Source organism: Lates calcarifer, linkage group LG21 (assembly GCF_001640805.2).
Source record: "Lates calcarifer isolate ASB-BC8 linkage group LG21, TLL_Latcal_v3, whole genome shotgun sequence".
In the NCBI taxonomy this organism is placed as follows: Eukaryota; Metazoa; Chordata; class Actinopteri; family Centropomidae; genus Lates; species Lates calcarifer.
The window spans coordinates 27605959-27621114 of NC_066853.1; the positions used below are offsets into that span (position 1 = coordinate 27605959).

General features: G+C 37.8%; 1 protein-coding gene across 1 annotated transcript in view; it reads right to left on the reverse strand.

The window, feature by feature from the left end:
• sez6b (seizure related 6 homolog b) overlaps positions 1 to 15156 on the reverse strand; it is a 166666-nt gene that overhangs the window by 103293 nt on the left and 48217 nt on the right. The gene's annotated exons all lie outside the window — the stretch shown is intronic.

A 15156-nucleotide genomic window follows, 5' to 3' on the forward strand; every position in this document is an offset into this window, starting at 1 on the left:
TAGAAATTTTTCCTGCATGACTCATTTTTGTTAAGAAATTGTTCTTTACTTAGTTTCAGCTGATGATCAATTTGAGTCTCTTTTTAAGAGAATATTAAATGTCATAATTAATTAAACTGAGGCTGAGTTATCCTGACTTTTTCCTCCCCAGTATTTGTCAGTGCTGAATTCTCAATTTACACATTGCATGGTAGTTGGTAGTAGGTCTGTTTTACATTCGAATTTTTATGAATTATCCATTTGGTCCTATTTTTAATAAATTAATATTAAGGATACAACTGCTGCAAGAGCCGGAACCCTTTTGGAATTGCAAGGATTATAATCATTATTATTGATATAGCTGCAAGGGGCAATTAACATGGTCCAAGCGCATTGTCTGACATATGCACATTATAAGTGAAGAGTCAACGTGTGTGTGAACGCAGTTCACAATGGAGAGAAAAGTTGCAGCTGAACCAGTGACCTTGCTGCCACAGGTCATGTGTGTATTTCACTTCACCATCAGGGCAAGACAGCTTTCATTGTCACAAATGGACACTAAACATTATCTTAGTTCATACATATAAATCAATAACGTATGGCATTGAAGTTAAAGAGTGAATAAACAAATGACCTGTCAATTACATTGTCAATTACTGTGGTGATGATCTGTGCATCATGATGAGTTTACAAAAGGGTGACTTATTTTCTTGACCTCTTATGCCTTTAATACCCACTCAACAGCAGTGAAAGTCAAGGGTGTATTTATATTGTATTTCATTTTGAGGTTTGAAAACAAGAGACACTCATTTTAACATCAGACCTGATAGTCTATGGGTAAACATGCTAACTATGAAGGATATGGTCTTGGGTTTAAATCCAAAGGTGTGCTGAAGGTGACCCCTCAGCTGGGTGTTCAAACAGCAGAGGCTGCTCAACTCTTTCACTCTGTGACTCAGATGACTGATAGGCAGCACAATAAATCATTGTAGTTTAGATTTTTTCCCCAGTGTATGACGATAGTCAACTCTCATTTAATGTGAATATCAAATGACGTTCTTGGACCACTTGTGGCTAAATTCATGTATCAAGTGGCTCTGCTAGACATTGTGGGTGCCCTGAAAAGATTTCAGCTGGGCCCTGAAACAGCCAACATGTATAATCCCTGGTGTGTTCCAGGGCCCATGTCCAGCTCCAAACTACCTGAGTTATTCTGCTCCTCTCCTTTTGTGCCCCTGCCACAGTAAAATTGATTCCTGCAATTTTGCCCTTATTCATACCTTTTTCTTATCTGACTGATTATCTTCATTTTCATTAAATTAAAATTGTCAAGTAATGTGCTTTATTTGTAAAGGAATACATCTAATAATAATTTTAATATAAATAAAGAGTACAGGTTTTAGCGTCACTTTGACAACTGTCACAGTGAGTCATATTTGTGCAGTGGGGTGTAGGCTGTTTACTTTTGGTGCTCATATTAAATGGTGGGAGGTTGATTTCTGCAGCCCCTACTGCACTGTGAAATAAAGTGCTACCAATACATTGTGTCATTATGACTGACTTCACATAGCACAACTGGTTTCTATTAACTCTGCGTAGTAGACCATTAAGAGGTTGTCCTGGTCTCCTTGTGTTTCTGTTTATCCTCATTAATATGCACACTGTTGCATGAAGGTCTTCCAATATCTGATCAGGTCATCTTACACCCATAATCTTCAGTGTTGTGTTGTATATAGTTCTTGTGTTAATGTTTCTAAGGATGCGCCTGCACAAATATGCATACATGATAACATCATAATGCTATAGCACAGCACAGGAAAAAAAAAAAAGAAAAAAAAAATATATATGCCAGCATGTAACAACCAAGAGTGTGAGGCATGTGTTCATGGTCCAATGTTCATATACACAAAGACTAATGATGAAAGTGGCATGACAGTGATAAAGAGCAACAAAACCCAGCAGTGAGCAGGTCAGGGTGAATAGATGGATCAACGTAATGTGTGACTTCAACTTAAATTAATGAATTCAATTCTCATTTCCTACTGACAGTCAAAGTTGGTTTCTTTCTATGATCTTGGGATAGAGTTAGGCATTAAATGACATGCAAAAAGTAATAAATGCATAGAATTGACATGCAAAATGACTTGGCTGAGACCAGCCTGGTTGAGGCACCATATCAGAAAACATTCATCTAAGTTGTTTTGGAGGGAAATTACAAACAGTATTTTCTACTCTTTCAGTATTTTGACATTTGGTTTGGAGGAACTCAAATGTCCTCAAATGACATATGGCAGTTATTAAGCCTTTAAAATCAGAGAACATATCATTAGATCATAACACTATAATATAGATTTGTCATGAGGACATTAACATTTTAGGCTTTAGAATCCATTAAATGTGCTGTTTAATCTTTAGCTCATTAGATAAAGATGTCAACTTACTGTATATTATGTTAGATTTTAAGCAATACCTGCTTTTGAGGTGCCAGAGTAAAAAGCTCTCACCTCCACCTCAGCCAGTCATGTAAGTGATTGAAATTTATCAGCAAAGTACCTCTTCACATGTAACGCTTGCCAGTTAGAATAAATACAAAACTTACGTGTGCTAAGACTACTGTGAAAATCTACTTGTAAAATGGGGGATGAAACAACCAAAATCCAGACTCAACATCACTCAGTGTCTAATGAAGAAACTGCTGCATGGCTAACACATGGATGAAGATGTGTTCAGCATGTCAGATGGAATAAAAAGTATTGTAAGTGTCCCAGTCCCTTCACAAGATATGGTTTTAGATTAATAAGAAGCACAATAAAGGGTGCAAATTTTTGCACACATTTTTGTTGTTGCTTTAGTTGTGATTATGAAGGTGAAGAGATCCTCCCAAGGTTTTTAACCAGTAAGTTATAGATAACTACACTGCTCAAAAAAATTAAGGGAACACTTAATCATAACAGTATAACACTGAGTCAGTTAAACTTCAGGGATATCAATTATTATTATTTATGAAGAACAAGTGATTGTGAATCAATTTCTAAGGCCATATAAGGCCATAGAAGGGCATCAACCCAGCAGCATGACCAGTATCTGCTCTTTTATGCAAGGAGGAGCAGGAGGAGCGCTACCAGAAGCCTAAAAAATGACCTCCAGCAGGCTACTGCTGTGCATGTTTCGGATCAAACTGTCAGAGACACACTTCATGAGACTGGCATGAGGGCCAGCTCTGAGTGAGTGTGACCTGTGCTCACAGCCCAGCACTATGCAGCTTGCTTGATGTTTGCCAGAGAACATCAGAATTAACAGGTCCACCACTGGCACACTGTTCTCTTCACAGATAAGAGCAGGTTCACGCTGAGCACATGTGACAGACATGAAAGAGTCTGGAGATGAACGTTATACTGCCTGTAACATCATCCAGCATGATTTGGCGGTGGTCAGTGATGGTCTGGGAAGGCGTATCCTTGGAGGGTCGCACAGACCTCCATGTCATAATGTTACCCTGACTGCTATTAGGTACGGGGATGAAATCCTCAGAGCAATTGTCAGACCTTATACAGGTGCAGTGGGCCCTGGGTTCCTCCTGGTGCAGGACAATGCCTGGCCTCATGTGACCAGAGTGTGCAGGCAGGTCCTGGATGACTAAGGCATTGATGCCATTCACTGGCCCTCACCTTCCCCAGAAAAGTCCAATTGAGCACCTACAGGACATTATGTATTGGTGCATTAATAACTGGGAGCATATTATGGTTAGAGAACAGTCAGTTAAGTTTTATTTGCGGCAACATTTGTTTAATCCTGTAAATTGAGTATAAAAACATTTTCATTTGTACATAAAGTTTGGAGACTTTATTTGACTCCCAGCACAGCTCTGTCCAACTTAAACTTGAACAGAAATCTATTAAGCTACAGAAAACACCAAAGGGACTGCCCACATGACCGTGTCCCTTCGTTCAGGCTGGACCAACTTTGTCTTCTCAAAATAATTTTTATATACAACTAATTTGCCACAGTGAAGGAAATGTTTCTATTAACATGATAAAGAAACATTATTTATTATTGAATCTGGCAAGTTGCAAAACATGTTGATACTCAACCTCTCAGTAAAATATTCATTTACAATTTATTGCATTTCTGTTTTTACAAAAATATCAGATTCTGCAATACAACATTCTTTCAGAGTGACTACAGCAATAACAAACATTCACTGCACTTGGTTAAGCTTTCTCTGTGTTAAACCAAAGTTTATCACAAAGTTCACAATGAGTTGAGACAATTTGTGTTTAATAAACATTTGAGCTTCTGTTGCCTAAGCCTAACCACAGACAGGAGTCTAGATGTGAACCCCAGCCTCTGGTGTCACAATCCTGTGCTTTATGAGCCTGCCATCCAATTTGCACCCCGTGACTCTGGTGGTATAAATAAACAGTGCTTCATTCATAAAGAGAACAACTTATTTGGGAAAACAATCAAGTACTACATTTATGTAACTTCTGGAAGACAGATTTAGCTGGACGATATTATAGACAGGTTAGTGTTCAAATAAGAAGGTCATAACAATTAACATAACATAGTCATGACAAAATCATGACAATTATTAAAATAATCCTGTAATCCAATGAGCTGCAAGGTGCAAAGGCCTGCTTGTTGGTCAAAAACATTTGACAGTTCAACAATTTATATGAAGGCAGGGCTTTTACTTTTTTGTCTTGGTAATGCAGCAAGGGAAAGAGGGGGAAAGGGCAAAGCACCTTAAGGGAAACCTTGATGTTTTCTCAATGAGTCGCAACAGAATTTAAGCCTTTAAATAAACCGTGAGACCAATACAAATCCCAATCATTAAAGTTCAGAGAAGTTTTTCAGTAGGAGACAGAAAGGCCAGAAGGGCTCCATCTGGGTCCAAAGCCTGATCACTGGATAATTTGGATCATTTTTAAACTCTGTCTGTAGATTCACTGTCATCCAGCCTTTCTGACCTAATAAGCATGCATAGCTACTGTACATGAGGGTGTTTTTATGATGTGAGGAGAAAAGGTGAGTCTGAATTTCCTCCTTACATACATAGAAGATAGCGTATTGGTGGGAAGGGGAGGTGCAGGGCCGAGGAGGCTTGGAGAAAGTTTCTGTTGTTGTTGTTGTTTCAATAATAAATTAATATTTAATTTAAGGCATACTCTCATTTTCCTTCCTTGTTTTTGAAAAAGTACACTTGTCACATACATTTGCCTCCTGAATGAGTGAATAGCAGTTATTCAATCTCTGAATATACAAACTTCTGGATCAAGCAGCTGTCTTGCAGTGAATGAACTTAAAACAGACATGTAAGGAAGGCCTTCTGTGCCTTAGGATTGGATAGACTGGACCACTTAATGTGTGTGAGGCACAAGTAAGACATACAGGAACTGAAAGGATACCAGCAGGAAATGGCAGCATGTTTCTGAAAAACTGGTGAAAGGGTCAAGAGCATATGTGTGCAGCATGTGTGTGTGTGTGTGTGTGTGTGTGTGTGTGTTTGTGTGTGTGTGTCTGTGTGCATGTGTGTATGTATCTGTGTCTGTGTCTGTGTGTGTGTGTGTGTGTGTGTGTGTGTAGTTCTGTGCTTCTAAAGATGATGTGGACCAGCAAATAATGTCTAGGTCTACTTAGTTTGTCCCAGCAAAAGCAATTACAGTTCACTAGACAGAATAGACGGACATAGACAGCACTATTTCCATCAGTGCAACAACATGTCATGTAATACACACCACTCTCCTGCTCTTCTCTAACAGAAATACTTTTTCATTTACTTATATTCTGCTTTTATTTTGCTATTAAGCCACAGAAAATTTACCACAACACTTCCTGCCTGTTTCACTTCAAAAAACCCCTAGGACAGAGGAGGTTTTTAATCATTTTAATCACTGGGTTGACATTGAGTTTCACTGCCCGTAGTTTCAATTTAAAAAATACCAAAATGGGCCTCAAAATTAATCAGTGAGTAAGAGCAATATCTCCATCTGTGTAACCAGTCTCCTTGACATCAAAGACAAAGACTGAATTTGTATTTTTCATTTTACATTTTTTTTACGAGCAATTATTTCAAGGAATTCCTTTGGAAATGAACATTGCTCATAACTCGATTAACTATACCGTAATACTTTCTGTCCATCCATTAGCTACACTCTCTTATCCTTGAGGGTAGCTGTCGGGCTGGAGCTAATCACTACTGACATTAGGCGAGAGGTGGGTTACACTTTGGACAAGTTGCCACACAATTAAACAGCTTACCTGTAGAGGAAGACAACCACACACACTCACATTCTCACATACAGGCAATTTAGAGCCACCATTTAACCTAACCTGCAGGTGTTTGGTCAATGGGAGTAAACCGCACAGGGAGAACAATATAGTCGGTGATAGTGCTAACTACTGCACAACCACGCCCCCCTTAGCCTCTTCATTGAAGTATCATTAATTATATGTATTTATGCACAGTCATTCACTGCTTTCCTTCTTTTTGGGAAAATATTGACTATAAAGAAAAATATAGATTCCTCTACTTTATTTATTTGAGAAAAATAAAGGGAAGTATCAAGAGTTTTTTTTCCACATCTTTCACACAGTCCTCCTCTCAGGTATAAACAGTCACTAATCAGTGGGGCAATAGTCTTTTTGCAGCATGAAATGCAAACCAAGAATGCAAAGAAAGTCTATGAGGCACTCACTGCTACTTAAAAAGCTGCACTGCTGTGAGCACAGGAATAGAAAGTGCAGAGTTTGTATTATCAACAAACACCATCAACAGCAAATTAAAACAGGAGCATATCAGAAAACTTTTTTTCTTTTTTTTCATAAAACATAGTTAAATATATGAACCAAATAGATATGTTAGCTCAGCTAGCTTTATTAGGAGCTTTCAGTCACATCTTACAGTAAATAAGATTAGAATTTGATTTGAAGGTTAAGAATTGAATAGAGACAGAATGCCCAGTTCATCCACAGCGTATTTGTAGCATGTTTTATTTTTATGAGGCTGAATTGATTGCAAAGCCACCATCCCACTCTCTCTGAATACAGGTCCGACTCTTACTCCAGTGTTGCCTGTAGCAAAATGTCACCCACTTTAAAAATTTCTCTCATTGTATCGATTCTGCTCCTAACACCCACAACAAAAGATATTCATTCATGCAATTTTAGCTAGTATACTCCACCACCGTTATATCCAGACACAAGCCTCTCAGTTTCTCTGTGCCACAAATAAACTAAAACCAACAGTGATGATCTCTGCTTCAGCAGAAACAGCTGAATCACTTTTATCCAGACAGACATCTGCTCCAAATAAATGACATGTATTCTGTTGGTTGTAGACGCGATGTTGTTCTTACTTCTAGATTGGATGGTGTTTTGGAATATGTGCTTTTGCATGTTTTATACCAAATCAGTCAATAATATCAATCAATTATATAGTAATGTAGCTATCACTGGGGCCATTCTGCATATTATTGATGATAGGTCTATACTTTTAAGTATAATTTTGAATATGGGACCACAAATAAAACTGAATTGAATTGAACTGAAGTAGTTATGTGAGTGTTTTTACAGTGTGATGTATGCTTTAATCAAATTTTAATTGGTTTTGTTGTTAGTTTTTTGTTTTTACATTTGAATATGCTCTCTGCTCTATGTAATAAGCTTGTCATATGATAACAAAAACGTACCTCATTGTTCAGTTAATTATATTTTCCTGTGTAGTAGTAGTACATTATAATACACAGTATATCAAGTATATTCTGTCTATATATTCAGTTATCTTAGAGATAAATATTATGTTTGGGATCAGTAAAGTTATATTAACATATCTCACATTGTAATATTGCTACTTGTCACTGAGTATTGCCACCACTACAACAGCTATCATACTGCTATCATCACAAGTTCAGCTACTACAACTATTACAACTGCTAACTGTTATGCTCCACCTTGAGGTGGCCCTATAGGGCACACAACACTCCACCACTGACCATAGAGTTCAACCATAGAAAACACCTTAAGAACAAACAAATCCATAGGATTTATTAACATAAAGATATATCAAAACAACCAAGACTATATCAAGACCATAAGTTGTGCTTTGACAAAGTCAAAGTCAAAAATGCAACTTGGCAAAGTTGAAACACAACAGCAACACAAAGATAAACCACAAACTGAGAAGCAGCAAGTCCAGCAGTCCCATGCTAGAATCCAGGAATCCTGGAATTTCCACCACATCAAAAACTCCTGTGCAGCATCAGAAGGAGAGGCTTCTAGTGTGGGACTGCTGGACTTGCTGACTCTCAGTGTGTAGTTTATCTTTATGTTGCTGTTGTGTTTTGCCTTTGTCTTTAATGGCCTTGGTATAGTCTTAATATTAATAAACCCAATGTTGATTTGAGTCAGTGGTGGAGTGTAGTGTGCCCCATAGGGCCACCCTAGGGTGGGGCATAATACTTCACATTCACAGCTACAGGCAATTGAGAGTCAACAACTAACCCAACCTGCATGTGTTTGGACAGTGGGAGGAAGCTGGAGAACCCAGAGAGAATCCACGCAGGCACAGGGGAGAACATGCAAACTCCACACAGAGAAGCCCCAGGCTTGAACCTTCTTGCTGTGAGGTGAGGTACCAACCACTGCACCACCGTGCTGCCCCTTCAAATGTCTCCACAGAGATTAACCTGACATTATAATGATGATGGCATATTACGAATGGTGATATACTAGACAACCATGTACCATAGTGTTTATGATCAGTTGTGGCTCATAAAAATCCTTCTAGCTGACAGCTGAAAAAGTCTCCTTTCCACTCTGACACTTCTGGAAAAGGTCACTCTCTCATTGCCTTAATGACCAAGGACAAGGACAAGGCAGAGTGGATCAATAGACAGCTCCAGCCCAGATCAGTGTAGATGTATTGATCTGTGGCTCAGAGAGAAGACGTGCTATGCTCTGTGCCAAGAGACAGCCTGGCCTGTTTTTCTAGCTGCAGATGAGAAGAGCGGTGGCACATGTGAATATCTGCAGCAGTTATTCACTCAATATAAGCCTGTAGTACACCACAATACTGTAAAGCGTGTAGACTGGATATGCATGTACATGACATTGTTTGGGAGTTATATAAAGAAAAATGATATATGGAATGATAAATGGAAATCATGATGAAAATTAACACATTATCAACTTTGTAGTGAGCAAATGTCCAGAGAAACAACCAAGCACAATTATAATCACAGAAATAAAGAACATCATTTCTGCAACCACTTCCAGTAGTTTGTTTTATGCCAAGGATGACTGCACCAGACCATAGCTGATATTGACAGCATTTACATATACACTTCCATCATTCAAAAAAATACTTTGGCCCTGAACATAATCTAGCCAGTGAAGACATGGCTGACAAAACATATTTGTTGTTGCAGCAATTTCTAGGAGAAAAAGTTGAAAAAGTCGAAGGAGGAAGTGGGTCTGTAAACTGAAATGGATGTTTACAAGGGAAAGTGTGGCTTATAATTTTACTACTGTTCACTTTGACTAACCTAGGAACTGGTGGGTTAGTGCAGTATCCATCATAACTGACTGGTAAGACAGACAAAACTATGACAATAATAATGAAAATAAAACTTTGCAAGTGCCAAAGTCTGTAGTTTCCCTGCAAAGCTCTGTATGAAACTATGCAGACTCACGCCATAATACAAAACAAAATAGCTAATTGAAACTATGTGTATCTTTGTCACCAACTCTGTTCAAATCCTTAGACGCCTTCTTTCCCCTCCACCATATTTTACATCTTCGCTTGTTTCATCTCAAACATTCACCCTTGAGCTACAGATTAGCAGCACCAGCTCTTTGTGAAGCTATACAAAGCCTGAGCAATTAAAGGTTCTTCTCTCGCTTAACAAGCACTAATCCAGACATGCTTTTATTGCATTTGATTTTGCTTGCTACTTGTGCCAAAAACACTGAGAGACAGGGACCCCTGTTCTTGCTTTAAGTGTAGCAATAATCAGTGAGGATTCAGACTCAACTCAGGTTCTGGCGGCTGTCACTTTCTCAGCCACGGATGGTAAACAAATTAATGTTTAAAAAAAACAAAAACAAACAACAGCCCTAGAGGGAAGCTTGGATCCACCTATCAAACAACAGCAAATGGAAATTGTTTGGCAGCCTTACTCTCCAGCAATGCCAAGAATTGTGATTTGAGGTAAAGCACTTGCTGAGACATCACAAAGCAATGCTCCCTATGCTGGAGCTGTCTGCTGATGTCTGACCTAGCATAAATTCATTCAGACCTATGGAAATGATTGAATGCTAACTGGGCACAGATTGATAAGTGAATGTTGTGACAAGTACATAGGTGTACACTATTAACAGTGAAGTAAAATAGAGGTGGCCATTGCCAGTGCCTGTGTGCTGAGATAACAAGCAGAGAGGAATTCCATTCTTACAGACTTCAGAAAACCTTCATCTGTTTAAACACAAGCACCATGTAAACCCCATGTTTACATGCAGAAAGCATTGGCATTCAGCAGTCAAAACTCCATTCAGAAAATAACATTCTTCCTGTGCATGATTTAATCTATACACTTACATAATTATATGTAGATTCCAGCAGAATACTGATTCAAAGCAATGTTAAATGTTATCTAAACACATACAGCCATTTGAGAACTGTATAAATAAAATAGTATACAGAGAGATACAGTACAGCACTATAGTACATGGTGGTCTACATCACCATTCGTAATATTCCATCATCATTATAATAATCAGGTTAATCTCTGTGGAGACATTTAAAGAAGGGGCAGCACAGTGGTGCAGTGGTTAGCACCTCAACTCACAGCAAGAAGGTTCTTCTTCAAACCCTGTTTGCCCGGGGCTTTTCTGTATGGAGTTTGCACGTTCTCCCTGTGCCTGATTTGGTTTTCTCTGGGTTCTCCAGCTTCCTCCTACAGTCCAAAGACACGCAGGTTAATTGGTGACTCTAAATTGCCCATAGGTATGAATGTAATTGTGAATGGTAGTTTGTCTCTACATGTCAGCCCTGTGATAGACTGCCGGTCTGTCCAGAGTATCTAAATGGTATAGATAATGGATTTTTGGAAGGAGGTACAGTCCATTCAGGAAGTATTCAGACCCCTTCACTGTTTTCACATTTTGTTACATTTCAGCCAGGCTTGTGTCTGGATATAATTAGACTGAAAAAGGAAACTTCTGGACTCTACAGGGTGCTATTGCCTGATGAAGACCTGATAGCTCAAAATGTGGCTTCTTTCAGTCTAATGACATTTTTCAAAAAAACAGTAAAAACAATGATTACCAATCTGACCAAATTTGATCTCAGCTTTTAAACTAAAGATAAACTTCACCTAGTGTCAAATACACTGGTCTGAGATGGGTCAGAATTCAAGGAAGGATTAATGCAGCCAAACAAGAGAGATGCTTAAAAACCTGCTCCTGAGTGCACATGACCTGAGACTGGGGCAACAGCTCACCTCTCACAACACTGAGCCAACACATATAGCCAAGGGAATTCTGCAGTGGCTTTTTAATTTGGTTAAATCCACACCATCCTAACAAGGTAATTAAGATATAAAGTATGATCAAGGTATGGTTAAAGGGTCACTTCATTCAAAATACAGTCTGAAGACACAGTTATGAAGGCTGTTGACAGTGAGCTTTGTGGGTTACCAAGAGACACACTGTTGATGAGTGTTTCAAATGTGTTTAGTATATCTGGGGCATTTAAGGGCCTGCAGACAGCAGGGGAGAGATTGTAGAAAATGAGGCAAAGACAAGAAAGGTCTAACAAAGGTTCCTGACTGAATCCTAAGCCTTAAATCACAGGCGCATTGCTTTAGATGTAAATTTTCAATGATCTTATGAAGCACAGGTTGATTGTACAGGTCTGAGGGCAGCATTTAATAGACAGATATCCTGTCTATTTGAGTATTTCATTGTCAGTGAAAATATGCTTTGTTAAGAAGAATCTGGGTGAATGAGCCCTTAAAAGTCAGAGAATATGAATGTCATGGGAGAGTAGTTTTAATTATTGGGTTTTCTACCCCACTTGTGATTCCACATATGTTAACAGGACAGGAATGTTTTCTTTGATAATGTAGCTGTAATAGCAGCTGCTTACTGGCTTACTGTGCATGTAAACATCACCATTGACAGAGACATTTATTCTGACTGTAGTCAGACCTGTGCTCAGCTCAGTGAAACTTCTGATCTGAAATTTTGATGTAAATTGGCCCTCACTCAGTCTGGTGGGCTACATGGTGTCTGCTGCCAGTCTGCCAGCTATACTCTACTGCATCTGTCACCTTAGATCTGTCCACCTACTGTTTCCATCAGTCCTGAGATCCAGACAGAGACTATCTGACTTCATCAGGAGCTGGAGAGGATGGAGAAAGAAAAAGAAAGACAAGACTGCAAAATAAAACAACCACTTTATCATACAGCCAAAGAGTGAGATAGAGGGAAACACATGAAGGAAAAAAATATGAATGGATAGGAAAGATCAGGGAGACAAAGTAATTACTTAGGCTATGTCGGGAAGCCCGGAGCTAAGTAATCAGCGGCAGAATGCTGTAAATGTTGAGGAAATGGTGGTTGTATACAAATGAGATGCTGACAAGCTGCAATCCAATCATATGAAGAAATATGAGGGGTGGTGAGATGTGGGACCTATCAGCAGCTGGAAGCTTTGGGGATGATCAAGCACTTCACCACCTTGGTTGCCTTACTGCCAGCACAGGTGATGGATCACCTGACGCATTCATGCTGTAGACACACACACTAATCACAGCCCATACAACATACATTTTCCAGCAAGTTAATGTTCTTTCAATGCCTTTAGAACAGGCTACTCTTGAATTTCTAACAGTTGTAAATTGTTCTCAACTAGAATAATATAGATTTTTAAGATGATAATTGCAAAAGACAAAGGACAAACTATGTAAAACATAGACACATAAAATTGGGAAATGTGAAATTATTATTAATCACAAGATTAAAAGTTTACAGCCACACTAGTGGGTCTGTGAGGCTATACTTTCTGTGGTGCTTTGACATAAATGCTAACCTCAGCATGTTAACCCTGGTGGCGTTAACATACCAATTTTTAACATTTAACATTTAACAGACGATTTTCTCTGAGGTGTATGTAATAGTCATGCCAGTCCTGTGCAGTCACACTACATTAAATAGTGACTGTCCGTCGTTATGCTGGCTTCTTAGTTTCACTCAAGTAAATTAACTAGCTATCTAGCCAACGTTAATTCCATCTATCTAATGTCTGAATGAATAAACTAAACAACAGTTGAAATACTTTTCTTTTAAGTCAGTTTGTGTAAAGGGTTGAAATGCATGAGGTATCCCTATATATTTTTATTGCCATTGTAAGATTATCTGAGGTACATTTACATATAAATATTAGTTGACCCTGTGTTTACACTCTTCATGGATACAGATGGAAATAAAAGCATCAAGAGTCATTTTTGGCAAGGGAGGAGACTAGACTAGACTAATAGAAAAAAGAAAGAGAAAAGGTGGTGGAGATGAGAGAAGAGGAGCAGACACTGCCCACTGTGCCGCCCAGGATAGGAACCTGACCACATTCAAACAATGTCAGACTATAACATATGTTTTGATTTTTTTTTTTGTTTTTGTTTTTGTTTTTGTTTTTGTTTTGTTTTGTTTTGTTTTGTTTTTGAGCCTATAGGCTCAATTTACCAACATCACAAACCTAGCATAATTGTAGTGTCATAGTATAGTATATTAATGTATAAATATATTATTGTATAAAACCTCTTTATCTTTCTGCAACACTCACCATGAAACATTCCAATGTCTAAATGAAATGGAAACAAATGATTAAATCTTAAATCTAATTTTAATGTTGTCATATTGCATGGTTATATTACATATTCCCATTTTCTATTTAAATTTTTAATTCTGTCCTCCATATGGTTTATGTGATGTAAGGCTCATCTTACACACAAGAAGGTTGACAACACAGAACTTAAACTGAAATTTTGATAGACTATTCAATCCAAACAAGCTAATGTGAAATTTGGTAAAATTGAGTCTATTTTTAAAATAGAGCTATATTGGGCTGTTCCAGTACAAGATTGTGTGTGAAGTCATTCCTAATATCATTTGATTTTTAGTAGCTAGTTTCAAAACAAGTTATTTGCTAAATCGCTTTGCACCATTAAAACGAAAGAACATCTCAGCTAGTAAAGACTTTATTAATGTGTAAATCTAATATGTAAACTTGACTGCCAACCTTTAGAGTATATTGTAGTATCTTGTTTTATATTGTATGTAAATGTAAAATAATGTGTTTTAAATTAGTAGTATTGATCCATTGTAGGGTGAGTGAGAAATATCTGATTATACTAATGTAGCTGATATTAGATAATTGTTAAAACAGTCTTAGCTAGATTTATAATAAAAATGAGGGCCCCCAAACAAGATTTTACATAGGTCCCCAAAAAGTTAGAAATGGCCCTCCACCCAAAGCCTATTTAAACAACATTTATCCCTAGTATGCTCTGAATTAGATTTGTGTCAAAATAATTGCACATCTCCCAAGATTCAAACAAAATAAATAAATAGATGAATTGAAAGTGAATAAAAATAGATAAAAACAAAAGCAATTATATGTTAAGCACTTGAAGTTGTATTTGATGCATGACTTGTACTTTTTTTTTGTTTGTTTGTTTGTTTTTTTGTTTTTTGTCACTTCTGTTAGCTTCCACAGCAATATAGCAGCTCTAGGTGTCAAAAAAATCTTAATAGGAAAGCTGGACAATGTTGTAAGTGTTTGTAGGAGTAGTACTTTGTATTGTTTTGTTGTTGGTAAATTTTGCCTTTGAGGTCATTTTTTGTTCTCAATTTATTTGTATTCTTTCTTTCTTTCTTTGATTCTTTGGAGATTTCACACAATCATGACTGACATGTGGGCCCCACATGGTTTCAGTGGGGAATCTTCTTCCTAGAGAACATGATGAATAAAACTCAATCAAAGAATTAAAGAGTTGCTTAAACAAAAGGCAAGAGTTCCTCAAACAACACAAATGTTAGAATGACGCTTACTGGCTGATGACAACCCTTTAGAGTCCTTTGGTGTGAAGGATCATCCATTCTTAATGAGGAGGTTGG